Genomic DNA, 16,103 nt, shown 5'->3' on the forward strand with positions numbered 1-16,103 from the left:
TACCGCATAGCTTTCTCTCTACTGTATGCCAGGCTATTTTTATCAAATCAATAAGCAGATCCACAGCCTTAAGCATTTAGTTAACAGCTATTTGCTTTGACCAAATGTGTGTGCACATAGGTCTAGTGCCTCTAGATGGACACAAAGAGAACCTTTGTCTAGTCAAAAATGCATGTGGGGAGTATTATCTATAGATTCATGGTGTGTGTGTGTGTGTCTAAAAGATGAGCAAAAACATTCTCCACAATCCATGTCATCTGGAGTTCTTCCAAAAGAAAGATCACACCACCAAGAATGCAGTTGTGAAAATTAAGTTGTGACCAAAAAATCGTATATATTTGAAATATATTATTGCACGCTCTGGGTATTCTGTCAAGCTTTGTGAGATGGATGCTGGGATGCCATTTAAACCTATAACGTACGTTAAACATTCCACTGTAGGGTGTTTGGCTGTTTTCCCTTCACAATCATTCAAACTCAATTTAAAAAAAAAAAAATTCTTTTCTAGAGTCATTGATATTTAAATATGTGTGATGGTTGATATTTTAGACAAACTGTCTAAAAAAAAACAGTTTTTTTTTATGAAGAGACCATTTTTAATGTTTTTACCTACAAATGAATACAAGATGCAATTCGAAATACAACACTATTCTACTAAATAAAACACTATTTTAAAAACATAATATGCATATTCTATTTTCATCTTATTAGCAATGGAAAATTGGTCAGTCTCTCTCTACATTCGATTAAAGTTTAAGAAGTGTTCTCAGGATAAGCATGTGTACAGTACACCGCTACAAACAGGACCCTAAATGAGTGCATCACACACCACAACTGAATCTTTACACTACACTAACCAGCCAATCAGTAGACAGAAACCATTACAAATGCCTGAATTAGAACCAATCAGTGTAGAAAGCTCAATCTATCGCAAACATAAATGTGACAGAAATAGGCAGAGATACACGTGGGGCTATCCACTCTCACTAAAGCACAGAAACAGAGCGGAGACCGTCAGAATGGATTTTAAATTTCCACCTACCTCAGTGCTGAAAGCTGCTGCCGGGGACAAAGTATTTTGTAAGGCATAAACCATCCACATCTTCAGAGGGTTCAGGAGTCTCTTCTGAGACATGTAGATTGAGATCTAGTCAGGGGGCTCTGAAAAAGATTTTTAAAAAATGGGAAGAACAAGCTTAGCTGTGCTAGTGAGAGCAGTGTGAGTGAGACGAGCAGGGCCAGGAAATGACTAGATGGATCAGAACAGTGACAAAGAGCTTTAGAATGAGACTGCAGAAGAGCGGGAATGAGAATGAGGAAGACACCAGAAGAGGTGGGAATTCAGAAATGGAGAGAGCAGGAGAGAGGGAACTAGTGTCTGTGAAAAATTCCAAAGTGCAACTGCATACAATCTTAAAACATGTTAGCCTACTCTCAAATCCCATTCAATAAATGGACAGACACAAAGAGCATGAAAATACCGATCCCATGAGCCACTGCAGCTTCAGGAGATAATGGTTAAACTGCTGGGGATAATTTTTCCCTTCCTTTGTCAGGACCAGTCCTGCCAATACAATCCAGGTTCCCATAGGGCAAGTTACATATCTTGAGCACCAAATGAGAATATTTTAATTAATTCTGAAGGATCAAGTGACACTGAAGACTGTGGCCAAAACTATAGAATAACACAGGATGAGTCACACTTATTGTTTTGAAAATGGAAAAGTAGCAGAATGGGTCCCGCCTTCTAAATATGAGCCAATCACCGATTGGGAAAGTCATCAGACGCGCACTTCCACTGCGCATGAGCATGTTTAATTTCTGTCATGATACTAGTGTTAAGAAACTAAATTTATGAGACCATGGTTGTCAGATTTCAAATATGACATTCTAGCCATAGCCAATATTATTAGTCATATTTGCAACAGGAACTGACAGATTTTACACTGTGTTTTGTAGCAGTGGTTCCAATCCTGGTCATGGAGCACCCCCAGCACTTTTAGGGGCCTCCCTTTTTTTTTTTGCTGTTGCTTTGTTTGACTTAATGGGGTGGGCCCACCATAGTTTTTTTGTTTTATCTCAGTGTAAAACAAATATAAAAAATACGTTTTTATTGTATATCCATTCAGTAATCCAATCTGATTCAGCAAGTGTGAATGGCAGAAAAAAAAAATGGCATAGAGCCACACATACCAGTCTTCTACAGTTCTGACCCGGTCTCCTACGACACAGTAGTCCAGTAGTCACAGTAGTAAATAAGACAACATCTGTATTGCAAACCCCTCCATGTTGCGGTTGTCATTTTTGGCGTACCTACCAATGCAACGTCATTGCCATTGGAATCAATGCAGATATTCCAGGAAATTAAAGCGAGGCATGGGATACACAAATTGGATCTGAACAGTTGCGCTACACAATGTGGCACTGGCAGCAAAAAAACGTTAACACATTTCCAAACAAACAAACGGATTACCAAACAAACAATTTTTATATCTTCATATAATAAAATGGCTGTCTTAAAAAGGAATAGTTCACTTAAAAAAATTAAAATTCAATTTTAAAGAAAGTCAATGTTCAGCAGAAACTAAGAAATTCATACAGGTTGAGGGTGAGTAAATGACTGAATTTAAATTAAGTGAACCATTCCATTAAGTTCACTAAAATTTGTTGTAAATCATTATTCATAAGGTTATGATACCTTTGGAAGTTTCCTTACATAATGATTTCATACAAAAAGACTGTCACTTAAATCATTGACTAGGGTAGCAAGGCAGCCATCTTCAGTTTCAGACAAACTGCAACTGTGCATCAATGCCCAAACAATGTACCAGTGTGTGACAAGTGGACAAGTACATCTACTGTTAAGCATATGAACCTGGCTATTGACTATTCAGCCTCATTATGCCACGACACTGACCTTTACCGAGCGATCCAAATTAAAAACACACAAATCTCATTCAGTTATGTCTGAATGAATACTATGTTAAAAAAAAACAAAAAACAAAACAAAACAAAAAAACACACATTTATTGCAATTAAGGCAGCTTACTTCCCACTTCTTAAAGTAAGAGGTGGTCCAGATGCAGTATGCTCACAGGAAATGACCAGGATAATTGTTCTGTTATCTGAAAAACACGACCCAAATTGCACACAAACTCATTAATCAGAGCGAGAGAGGGGGGTGAACAGAGTAAACCACTAGAGAGGAAACTACACTGGATTCTTGATCTTGTTCTATTCTTCAAAGAGATCAGAGGAGATACTGGGACAAAACTGGAACAGTGGCAATACAGATATTAGGAAATGACTTTCCTGACTGAGCAGCACAGATGTCTTATCTTAGTAATGGTCTATCGTGGGTGTATGAAAATGAGGTTATTCATGATGAGCACACAGGATCTGTGTTTACCTCAGATTAACAGCACTTATCCAATTAAGGTAATTTAGCAAATTATGATAATTAGATACGTTCCACTTCCTGAGAAACTACAAACCACAAAAAAAAAAGAATAATTTTAGGGTAAATGTATAATCCAAAAAGACAGTCTCACAACACTTCTCCAGCTTAGGACTGAGAAACTGATTTTTATCTGAGCACCAATGCTGGTCACATCCAATAAAACAGGTCTGAAATGACATCACCGTTTAAATGTCATGCCACACCACTGAAAAACAGGTTCCATGTGTTTGTAGTCACGCCAAAACTCACAGGACCTCATAAGAGCAACTGTTCCCATTCGAGAAAAAAAAAAATCTAACCATTTTCAAAGTTTAACGACTGAGATAAGGCAGAGTTCTCTTTTTTTCTTTTACAAGGTCATCACTTTAAAAAGTAATGTGATATTGGTCAGGGCTGGACTATTTGTTTGGAGTCCCTTTGTGATTGACTCTCCTTTGAGAATAGGTTGGGTTTCACGCCCTTCAGGCCAAAAGGAGTGTCCATGGAGCTTTTCATGCTGAAGCGAGAGTCCCACCCTATCACAGGGCTGTCGTAACTTGTGTTGGAGATTGTGTGTGCGCATTCATTTACTAGCACTTGCCTGACACATTCCACACCATATGTTCGACTGCCATGCGTCAGATCAGTAGCTCAGAACATTCATTTGAAGCAAGGTTAAAATGAGGTCGGTTAAATGAACAGCAGCATTACTCAGAAAAAAAAAAACTCATTAAGATATATGAAGACTTTTACAAGACATTGAAATTTGGAATTAGGGTTAAATAATGAATTGGAACAAGAAAACATACAGAGTAAAAAAAACTACACTTTATATTCTTAAAAAAATAGTTTTAGTGCATTGAAAACTACAATTACTCATTTTAAATGTGGCATGCAAATTACATGCAAATTAAGCATTGCATGTAGTGTGAAAATGGGTATTCACTGAGATTTGCTGAAGAAAGAATACATTTAACAATGGTACTTTTATTTAAAGATTACATTTAAATGAGTGATAAATTATGGCAAATGTCATTTAAATGAAAATAGGGGCAAATGGGCAAGTATAATTAAATATTCAATATTCAATCATTTCTGATTTTGTTTAATAAAAAAAAAAAAAAAAAAATCCACTATGGGATGATAACAAATATGGTACATTGATAATAATGATACAAATAGAAACAAAATGCACATATAAAGTATTAGACTACCAAACTTAACTGTAAAATTGCACACTTTAATTAGACATCTAAATAGGGACATTCCATAAAAGTCTATTGTTTTATGTACTGCACAGCTAAACTATAAATACAGTAGGCTAACCTATCTGAACCCCAAAAAATTTATTATTTAAACCATTTTTACAAAACAAAGACATTAATAAAAGGAGGTTGTCAAATTTAGCTCAATTGTTTGTTTTTTTTTATCTTAATTTATTTATTTTTTCAGGAGGACTCTACAGACATGATGATTTTTATACTGTACAAACTGTTTAAATTCAAATAAATATATATATATATATATATATATATACATACACATATATATATATATATATATATATATATATATATATATATATATATATATAAACAAAATTTAGTATGATTTATAAGCGGTTTTCTTAATGGGTAAAGTATAATAAACAAAAGTCTGTACCCAGATTGTCAAAAATATTAGATTTTACTATTCTTGTGGGCAATTTTTGGAACCAAACATAAACGCATAATACACATACACACACGTGCGTCTAGTCACTGATTTACTTATCAGCTGCCACAATAATGTCTTTGAGTTATTAATTTCTAAATACTGAACATAATTAGCTCTTGCAATTCATTTGATTAAATATACTGATAGCCGCATGGACATTTCAGAAAAATAAAATAAAACCACTAAAACAAAATAAAAATCTGAGTAAAAATTACCAATATCACAAAAATACCCCATTACCAATAGACAGTAATTCATGGTTTTTCTCGTATGACTTTGAAGATAGGAACACCTGGCCCTTCCTCTCTTTCTCTTTCACTCTCTCTTTCTATCACACTCACACACACACAGTGATGCACGTACACATGAAGGACGCCTAACAAATCAAAGCAAGGACATTTGTCATGATCAAGCTCTATCTGAAGACACACAAGGGAATTCAATAGGAGTCCTGCATGGTGCCCATGGTGACTGTGACGTGACATCTACTGAAAAATTTACAATGGATGCAATGAGACAACTACAGCCTTAGGTACTGATCCCGGCTCAGGTCCCAATTTCTGACCTGAAAGCAAACCCACACACACAAAAAAAAACTAATAAAAAAAACTCTTATTCAAAAGCTACACCTTTCCATGGAATCATAAAGGGCTCATTAATGGAATCATTAAATGATTTGTTTTTGATATTGATGTCCAAAGGCTGCAAAATGCAGCAGATAACCAGAACCCTTATCATAATTTTATTATGGCCTGTGAAGGTTTTACGGTTTCACACTGGATCCAAACACGTGCTGTGCGTTTATACTATACTGTCTGTTCCCTACCCAGAGTTCAAAGCACCTGATCTGCATAAATATTATCAACACACCACCTGTCTCCATCTCCTGATTGTTGGGAACTGCACAGGCCTAGAGGTAACTTGGGACCAGTAACTATGGAGACATTCGCAACCCGAGTGTTACTTGCAAATAGGGAAAAGGGTTGGGGAGGCAACGACTTTACATAATGCAAGAACCCATGCAAATATGGCATGTTTTCATACAAATCATGGTTGGTGTTCATCTTCTGTTTACACTGTTTCCACACTTACAAGTAGTAAAGAAAATCGTACATAACAATCCTGATGAAACACACACAGAGAGAAACAGAAAATCTATGACCCCAAGCAAGGTAATCCTTCCCAGTTCCCACAGAAGAAAGCTTTTCAAAAGGAAAGGATTTTATGGAGCTGTCTGTTACACTGAGATAAAGCAAAACTATGGTGGGCCCGCCCCATTAAGTCAAATAAAGGAACAGCAATCAGGTGTTTGCCTTTTGTGATCAAGTACACCATTGTGTGAGAAATCCTGCAGGCTTGAAGGTGTGCTATTAAAAAGTATTTAAAAGTAGTTTTATACCACACAGAGTGGTTGTGCTCTCATGGGAGCAGCCATTTACAATATTTTTTTATGGAATATTACAGCATTTATTTTAAATTATTGAACCATGCAAATCACTTCATGTGCCTACGTTATCTTTAATGAATAACTGAATTACTTCCCCTCCCTCTTGAAACAACAGGCTTGTTCGACTTCATGCAGCCCCGGCGCAGACCGATCGGCGGCTGACTTGAAACAGTGCATGCGGGTTAGAAATTTTGTCCGACTTGATGCAGCGCTGACTCCATGTGACTGTGACATATGCCATCAAAGTAACGCGAGAGCGATACGAGAGTAGCCGGAGGACTCAGCCAGCGCAGCTTCTCAAGAGCGGCTGCACGAGCTCTGATGATGTCACAGCTGTTCCACGATTCGCCGGATTCACCGCATGACAACGATCACGTGCGTTTCGTGTTTATTCTCGCACATTTAGTTCCACTAAAGCTCACAAATCAGTTTTCTATAACAGTAAACAGTCTTTTCATGTAGTCGTGATGTTATATTGTGTCATCATGTTTATCAAAATAAAACTAAAAAACGTTGATTTCACGTCATTGATTATAGGCTTATTTTGAACATTATTCCAGTTCAAACAGATACTGTATGAAGCAGTAAAGTGTTGAATGAAAATGTCTCTGAAATATCTGTTTATTTGGCAAATGTTGCATTTATTTCACTTAAAGCTGTGGCAAAGCATGCAAACACCACGTGAGCCGTCACTACGGGAACCAGAAATTGTCCGACTTCACGTCTCCGTTTGCAGCTCCTCCCCGCCTGCACGCGGCTATTCTCGCCGATCTGTTGCATCCAGCCGCAGCCAATGTCGAACACAACACACCTAACATCTCTTCTTTTCTTTGATGATGTGTTTACTGGCTCGAGGGCGGGACATCCTGTCACTCACATGAGATCACAGCAATAGCAAACCTCAGCCATCCAATCAATCAATCAATCAATCAATCAGTCAATCATTCAATCAGTCAATTCGCAAGACAAATTCAAGTCCTACCCTATACTTTTTTTCTTGTTGTTTCACTCGGATATACAGTACATCACAATTTCTGTAAAATGTCACGCACTGTGCAAAGCAACAATTGAAATCTGCTAATTCATTAGCTTGAAATGTTGCTGAAATAATGTACTAGCAAACCTTATCTAGCATTAGGCCTACATATCGCTAGAATAATTACTTGCATACCGTTACCGTTATATTATCTTACCATCTATTTATAACTCATGGAAAGGGTGCAATGTTATAAAGTTACATTACATGTATTGCAAAACACATAATGATTTAAAAACCAAGTTTTTAGTCAAAGTATGGGCAGGCCTTGGTCATCGGTGGCCCTGCTTACTAAAACTCCCTACTGCAGCTTTAAACAAGGATTTGATCTGCTGTAAAGTGTAACAACAATCAGCTGTTGATGCCCTCAGCAGGCATTTGTTATAATTTGTAATATACATAATATGATTGTTTATATTACTGTATGTATAGCCTATTACATCATGCATTTTTATTATAAATTTATTTTAAGTAATTCTAAAGGCTTTTATTGTTTGCATAGGTCTATTTTTAGTAGCATAAAAAAATATCTGATTACTCGATTAATTGTCAAAATAATCGACCGGTTACACGATTACCCAAATAATGGTCACAGGCATAGATTAAAGTAAAACATTTCAAAGTGCACCTGCATTGTATTTTTCCAGTATTATATTTAGTTTAGAAGATTTCTTAAAAATAGTGTCAAAATATTGTGAGGGAAGAGTATTTTCACAACCCTAAATGCATATTTTCATTTATATTACATTTAGCTGATGCTTTTATCCAAAGTGACTTACAATTGCTATGTCAGAGGTCGCACGCCTCTGGAGCAACTAGGGGTTAATTGTCTTGCAGGGACACATCGGTGTCTCACAGTTGATTCGAAAGGCATGTGTCTTATCCACTGCGCAATCACCGCCTTTGGTAAACAATAAGAAAAACAAATTGTTGGAAATCCTCATTAGACACACCAAATTCAACAGCGTAATCATCGGATGCATGGGTTTGTATGAGTGCCATTCACCAGTCCAAATAGAATAAGTGTAAACAAGCAGTGCCTGCTGGAGAGATGAAACTGAGAAAACTCATAGCTCCCAATCCCAAGCTACAGATTGAGGATAAACAGCAAAACATCAAGCACAAACTGCATTAACCATCAAGAATATACATTTGTTGTGATTGAATCTAAAAATGTCATTTATGAAACGGAGAAAAACATTTATGGGTGGGAACAAAACCCAAAAGCAAACACAAAACACCATTTGAGGGGAAGGGTAAAAAGAGAAATACAACAAAAGCAAAACGTAAGTTTATGTGAAAGCAGAAAAACGGGGAAAAAGGATAAAAACTAAATGTAATTTGAGAAAAAATACAAAATAAAATCGATATCAAGCCACAGCAGTTGATAAGTTTCATGCATCCAACTGTAAATGGACGGCATTAAAAGTTCTGTTTTCAGTTGAAAACGGTGCCGTGTAAGCAGACCCAAATAACTAATGATTTTTACAATGGAAATGAATCAATCCAACTTACTTAAGCTAGAAGCTTCTTCTAGAGCTGCTGTACAGCCAAAACTGTCTTTGTTGCATTCATTTCCTATTATAACAGTTAAGCTGCTTTGAAGAAGAGAAGGCAAACAAAGGCTTACTGAAGGCACCTTTAAAATGATTATTGGCCTTCTCTTGGCATTAAAATTAGGCAATTCGAGTTCAGTATGTGTTCATGAGTACCAATCAAATGCCTAGGAAACAACATATACACTGTCCTGACATGATTCTGATATAACAGGCATCATCATTGTTGGCTTGCTAGCATTTATCAAAACATTAGAGATGTTTAAACTTTACATGTAATGAGCAAAGTGTTGTTTGATTCAAAGGGGAAGGGCAAACAAAATGAGGCAGATCATAAAAAATGATAGAAAGAAGAGGGAATGTTTGCACACAGAAAACCCGCACGACATGGTTTGTCTCACAAAGCAAAAGACATGCACGCATGCTCCAGTTACACGAGTCAGATCAAACGCAGAGATGAGAGAGACACAGTGCTTTTTGAAGTCTGAACGCTCTTTGCAGTCCCATTGAGACATTTTATCCTGTAAGCATTCAGCGCCACTCTTTCACCAGGAGTCTCTGATGATTCAGTAAACACGATTTATGAATAGAACATAATAAACCAGAAATTAGCGAAATAACTGGAGGCAGGGATTCAAAAAATATTTACCCAACATCGTGACATTCATAGGTAAAGTGATGTAATAATCAGTCACTAATCCCCCCAGCATTCCCTAGTGAGTCTAATGTCACAGCTATGCAGCACTGAAGGGTGGGGTGTGTGTGTGTGTGTGTTTTAATCTTCAGCACAAGACAAAGCTGAACCGGAGGGGGGCATAGAAAGGGGAGGAGCTACGGCTGGAATTGTACACTGAAGTTTAGAAACAACTTAAAGCTGTTAATCGGTCTTCTACTGCAAATCCACATAAAAGTGGCATAAAATCAACCTGAAGGGTTTCTCCTTTCAAAAATAGAAATCCATTGTATTCAGCTTGGCAGCTACTGGAATGCATCATGGATAAGCTTTGAGATGACACATTTCAGAGTTATTGAGACTATCTATGACAGGCAACTGTTGGGATGATAGCGAACATACACCAGTGGTTCCCAACCCGGTTCCCCGAGGCACACCAACTGTGCAAATTTTATGTCTCCCTTATCTGACCCATGTATTTCTGTTCTTGGAGCCTTTACAAACAAGCTGAGTTGTTTCGGATGTGTTTGATTAGGAAGAGTTTGATAATGTGTAGTGTTGGTGTACCTCCAGGAACAGGGTTGGAAACTGGTATATGTGACAACAGTGTTTTTTTTTTTTGTTTTTTTTTGCTGCTGCTGCTGTAAATAAAAAAAAATGTTTTTATAAAACGACATCTATTTCAACTTGGTAAAAACATGCAGCCTTAAAGTTACATGGTTCGAACCAAACAAAGGTTCAGATGTGCAACTTCTTCACTTGTTGCTGAAGAATAACATCACACAGAGGGATCTTCTCATGTGTACGAACAGCCCTCCCTGCAGAACATTCTTTGAATTCTCACACTTTCGCATTTCTGTCATATATTTTGGTTTCTATGTCCGTTTCTTCCCCCTTAACTTATATTTCTGCTCAGCTCCCCTTTAATTTTTATTCCCACCATTGTTAGCACTTTCTTGACTTTCATTATCAGTGTATTTAAACGTTTGAATTCCAACTTTGTTCAACCAACCCCAGCATACACACACTGCATTAGGCTACGTTTTAAAATAAAAAATGATACATGCGTAAAATATAGGCGCTTCATGTATGACCAAATTCAAACACATCTGTTGCATTTTTCATTCATGTCATGTCAACAAAGAAGCCAAACTTGGTACACACCACACAAGAGTAAGATCTTTAGAATGGACAATGGACTGAGTATGTGTATAAATAAGGTAGGTTATTAACTATGTGGTTACGTAAACTGAGTTTTGTTTTAGTAAACATGGCTCCATCAAGAGTCCACGCATGTTTTAAGATTAATCTGTTCATATTCGGGCCAGATTATAAACAAGTACAAATCCGAAAAATCATAAAACATAACAATAAAACAGCACCACCATAGACAGCATAGTAAAATAGCACATACTTTGCCTTATGTCCAAACGCTTTTTTTGCTTCGACACCTGTCAAAACTTCGACTAAGCAGCTCCTCTGTGTTATGTTCCTCTGTCGTTGAACCAATCATAACACCGTCTCTTTTTCGCTTTCATATTTCATAATCGTGGCTCGGTGCAATTCGCCGCGACGATTCTATTTATCTGTCAGATCTCACTTTAAAGATCCAGAGAGCTCTGAAGCCACGGCTCTTGCTTGGTCACCTGAGCGTGGATTAGAAAGGTGAGCTCGAACACAAGCCCCGCCCCTACTTTCTACACCGACCCGGATTGGCTGCTTGGGCGATTGCGTACGTTTGAATAATTTATTCGTCTCTATCTGTGCGTCTTAAAATGAATAAACAAATAAATACCGGTACATAACATTCATTATACTGTGTCACATCCCAAACAATAGCACAAACAGTAACAATATCCACAAGGGTAAATGTTTTAATACATTTCTTTTTGCATAGGCTATAATGTCGCCATATAAATAAAAGTAGGCTATAGAATATAATGCCTTGGTTATAATTAAGTATAATGAATTGTAACCTTATTCTAGCATACTCTTGTTTTAAGTTTTAAATATAGAATATACATCTCGATTACATCTTCAAATATAGATGAAACATATTATTCAGTATACTTATATATTATATATATATATATATATATATATACGTATATTATATGTATATATATATATATATATTATAGTATACATTATAATTATAATTTACATTATTGCAGATAATAATAATGTTATACCTGCCGTCCTATAGGAGGTCTCTCACAGCAATACATATTCCCATTTTTTATAGGCGTATTTCAACAGAATTAAAAAACAGTTGTGTTACTCTTCAGGGTGGAGGACATAAGGATGAAATTATTCTGAGTTCCTTAAGAACCACAAAATATCATGGCATGTGTCTTTTCTATGGGTATCCAGCCAAGGGGTGGGGTAATAAAATTGTTGAGACATATAGGATTAAAAAGCTTATGGCAACCCACCAATCCCTTTGATTAAGTCAGAAGCAAAAGGGAACAATCACTAAAGTGGCATGAATAGTAGCATAGCATATTCAAAAGCATTTAGAAGAGGGTTGTTATAATAATAGAAAATATTATAGTATTGTTATCAGAACAGGACACTCGTTTATATCATTCATTATTTACTACAGATAAACATAAATCAAGCATATGTTTACTGCAATTAAGTTGGCTAGAGACAGATGAGCATGTTACAGGCGATTGGGAAAGTCAGCCTTACAATGCTCTTAAAATGGCCCAAGACAAGAAAAGGTATGCCACATTAAAGTATCTCAGAGTAACACATTTAGGCTACCTAATAAGTAAAACTTAATCTAGTCGCTTTTTTTCCTTCCTTTGGCGCTCCCCACTCCTGCCCAGTTAGTGGCGCTATATGTATGCCTAAACCAAACACCAACGGCGAATAATCGAAGAAGAAAGAAGACGGAATCAGAGCTAATCCTGTCATCCAATGATCACATCCAGTTTCTTATAAAACTTTTTAAAACAAAACAGTATGGCTTCGGGAAACATGATGGAGATTAATGTAACATTAGATAATGTCTCACGAAGAAGGTATAAACAAAATAACTAGTTAATTTGGTTTGTCGATGTAATTCTGTTTGTGGTTATGGTAACAAATTTGACAGTGCAGATTAGGAAGAAATTATGTAGGAAATCAAATAAAACACCAGTGTCTTATAAATCAGGAAGATTAATTTAACTTAGCAGTGATGGGTTCATGGGAGAAACGAGGCTTAGTTTTCGAACGAATCAACAATAAACATTGCTTGGCAAAATAATTTAGAAACTGCATAAATGTGACGACCAACGTGAACAACCAAACATGCATGCATTGCACACCTTTTACAAATCTATTAATAATATATTTTTATGAAAATGTATGCTATTAAATCGAATCATTGCATACCATTAATTAAGTGTCCGTATAATTTGTCTATTATTAATTTGTAATGCTTGTAATATGCTTTCAGAAAGGGGTTGGCTCATTGGGCCAATTAAAACACATGTCACTGTGCTTTTTATGATACACGTGTGTTTATTTAAGTTCAGATATTTTTTTAAAATATACATTGTAAAACTGACCTAAATCAGTTAACCTCTGAAACCTGTTGCGGTGCATTACTGTGCTGACAGGGGGCGCTGTTGTAAGCAAACAAAAAGCTGTACAAATTGCTTGGGGAGAACCAAGTTTCATTGTTCTACTACATGCAAATGAACATCATTCAAACAACAAACGAAAAGTTAACTTTGAACTGTGATCATAATGGGCCAGTTGTTCAAAGGAAAGCTGACCGGATTTTGGTTATCGGATTGGATCAAATCTTGAAAATGGGTTGTTCAAAAGGGAAAGAAGGAATCTGAAATCAGATTACCGGTAGATCAGGGAGTCCAATCCTAGTTTTAATCTGGATCAAGCCTTCAGTTTGTGTTGTTCAAAACTTGTCAGTGGGATTTGGATAACTTTGATCCAAAAAAACATTTCAAGGTGGATTTCAGGAAGAAAATGTAGTAAAACTTTAAAATTGGTCAAATAATACATTTGTATCATTTAGTGTATATACTTTTATTTATATTTTGCACTTGACTTGTGTAACCGTTGTAACAGTGATAAAGTAGACATTAAGCTATTCAGTATATAGTAATGTAAAAATAAAATAAAAATTATCGTCCCCATTTGTGTTTTGTCTCAAAATAAGAAACACTTGACCCCATGTTGGCTCTTCTACCTGTTCTTTACATAGCTGGTAACCCACATTGTGATATGTTGTCCCATTTAGAGCACTGGTAATCCGGATTTGGTAATCTTGAAAACTTTGTATCTGGATCAGGGTGATCCAGACCAATGTTGCTTTAAAAAACCAGCATAAAAGTAAGACGGATTACCTGATCCTGAATAGGAAAAAATGCAGTTTCCAAATCCGGATCATTTTGATCCAGATTAAATGTTTTGAACAACTGGCCCAATATTTGTCAGTGCAATCTGAAGACATCACACAATGTGTTTGAATCAAGAAATCAAGAAAATACATTGTTTAGGCTTCAAATGTGAAATAGTTATTGGATTGATTCATAATATCACTTTAAATTTAATATCATACTATAATAATCGGTTTAATTAGAAATGAATGTAATTTGTAAAATGATTGGTTTAAATCAAGTGGTGGTGGTAGCCAGGTAACTTATCCGCTGCCATTGCCAACACATCCATTCCCATTCAGTTGCAAACCCATTACAAAAGACACTTGTCTCCAGGTGATTTTGAGTTAGTTGTAGCTAAACATACTGTTATAGTTTTATGTAAGTAAATACATTGTTTTGAGTTACAGTTATTTATGCCTAGCATAAGCCAATCATGTCTACGTTGTTAAATACAGAGCCCGTTCTCATCCCAAAGCGCCATATAGGACGCTTTTGCAAAAGCGTAAATATCCAACGCACATGGCACCCTTCAAAAGGCGCCCCCTAGTGGTCTAACCCTTACCCTACACCTTACCTAAACTTAACCCTAACCGAAGCGTCTCATTAGACGTTAAAGGGTGCCATGTGCGTTGGATATTTACGCTTTTGCAAAAGCGTCCTATATGGCGCTTTGGGATGAGAACGCGTTGAAATACACATGGATTAGTTCACTGCTTGTTTAGATTTAGAATCAGTATGCTCGCAGACTCAGGTACGGAACGGATAGTTGTAGACAATCATCAGCGCTGGGCAAGAGCAAAAAAATCCTGTTGTTGAAAAGCTGTCCAAAGTATTCTATTTAAGGCAAGGCCCAGATGATAATGGTGGTGAATTACAGCAGAAGTCTGTCCTGAAGAAGTAGATCTGTATGGGGTCAATTGCATTTGCAAGTTCAGCGGTTGGTACGGGTGTCCCCTTACTCAAAAATGCAGCTTCAAAAGTAGTGGTGATGCTCCTTATGGTGCTGGTAGCATCTGTGTTGAATCAACTTCACAGCTCAGTAACGGGAGGCCTGGGTATTCAAAAATTGCAAGAGAAAGAAAGAGATCATTTCTATACGCCTTATTCACGGCAGCGCCATCTTTGATTTAGACTTGCATCTCTTCAATGGGCTGTACTGTTATTTAATGTGTTTTCGGATTGTTCTGCTCATGAAACACTGGAAAAATATCTTTCTAAGAAATGTCAGTTGACAAAAAACTCCCGACAATTTAAGCTGTGGAAAATTGTAAGTAATCTAGCCGCTTTATTCAGCTTTTTACAGCGGATGTCATTGGAAACACGGTAAGTCTATCCCTCACAGCCTCACTTTCATACCTGTCATGGCGCTGCTCTGAATAAGGTCTATAGACCCCTTTTCAGTTGGTAAACATGGTGACGTTTTTATGTGGGTGGAGCTTAGATGGAGGCAGAACGATCCCATGGCCGCTTCACTAACGCAGTTAGCAAGTATTGTTAGCTTGTTTTTTTAACAATGACTGGAGAAAATCAGATTTTATCTTAATGTATAAAGTCACTCACTGTCCAGGACCGCGATTGTTATTTCCAAAAGTTATTTTTAACGGACAGAACCAGATTGGCCAACCCGTAGCCGCCTACACGCCGACTCAATGCATGGACGATCTGACAGGATTAACGTTACGTTACCTCGGTTGAGTGGCCTGACTTCTACACCTACCTTACAGAGAAACCGATCGAAAGAGAAACTGAGGGGATATAAATCTTTAGATGCCTATATGGTCCTGTACAAGACTTGTGTGTATGATCCGCAGTTCTGCCGAGCCAGGGCAGAGAAGATGA

The 16,103-nt window shown here is 36.9% G+C and overlaps 1 protein-coding gene across 1 annotated transcript in view; it reads right to left on the reverse strand.

The window, feature by feature from the left end:
• Nucleotides 1–11,537, reverse strand: part of fhip1aa (FHF complex subunit HOOK interacting protein 1Aa) — a 31,347-nt gene extending 19,810 nt beyond the window's left edge. Inside the window, exons 1-2 of the mRNA XM_039693806.2 lie at nucleotides 11,282–11,537; nucleotides 1,043–1,161 (exon numbers count right to left, since the gene is read on the reverse strand). The gene's annotated coding sequence lies outside the window, so the exon portion shown is untranslated. The remainder of the gene's footprint in view (nucleotides 1–1,042; nucleotides 1,162–11,281) is intronic.
• Nucleotides 11,538–16,103: the final 4,566 nt, after the last annotated feature.

The sequence above is a fragment of the Pimephales promelas genome, chromosome 6 (assembly GCF_988280905.1).
Source record: "Pimephales promelas chromosome 6, fPimPro1.hap1.1, whole genome shotgun sequence".
NCBI classification, from domain to species: Eukaryota; Metazoa; Chordata; class Actinopteri; order Cypriniformes; family Leuciscidae; genus Pimephales; species Pimephales promelas.